Here is a 317-nt window from a genome sequence, read left to right as displayed (position 1 = left end):
TTTTTTTTTTTTTAGCTTTACCAAAACCAGCTTTGTTTTTAGTAAACTGTTGGGGGAGGTGGGAAGATGAGGAAGGAAAATATGTGCATGAATGAACCATTGTTTAAAAAAAACACTGAACTTGATTGTCCCTTTTAGGTCCTCTGCTGTTCTCACACTCGGACAGAGAGAAACAGAAGGATTACGTGTTTCACGCTCGTCTCACCGCCGAGCTCCCAGAGGCTGAAAATATCCCAGCACGTTCTTCCTGACGGGTTGTTCTTGTGCCCTGCGCTTGTGCCAAAATGCCATCTCCGCTGCCACTGCTAATTCTGTTT

Source organism: Poecilia reticulata, linkage group LG17 (assembly GCF_000633615.1).
Source record: "Poecilia reticulata strain Guanapo linkage group LG17, Guppy_female_1.0+MT, whole genome shotgun sequence".
NCBI classification, from domain to species: domain Eukaryota; kingdom Metazoa; phylum Chordata; class Actinopteri; order Cyprinodontiformes; family Poeciliidae; genus Poecilia; species Poecilia reticulata.
Note: the sequence above shows the minus strand (reverse complement) of the source record.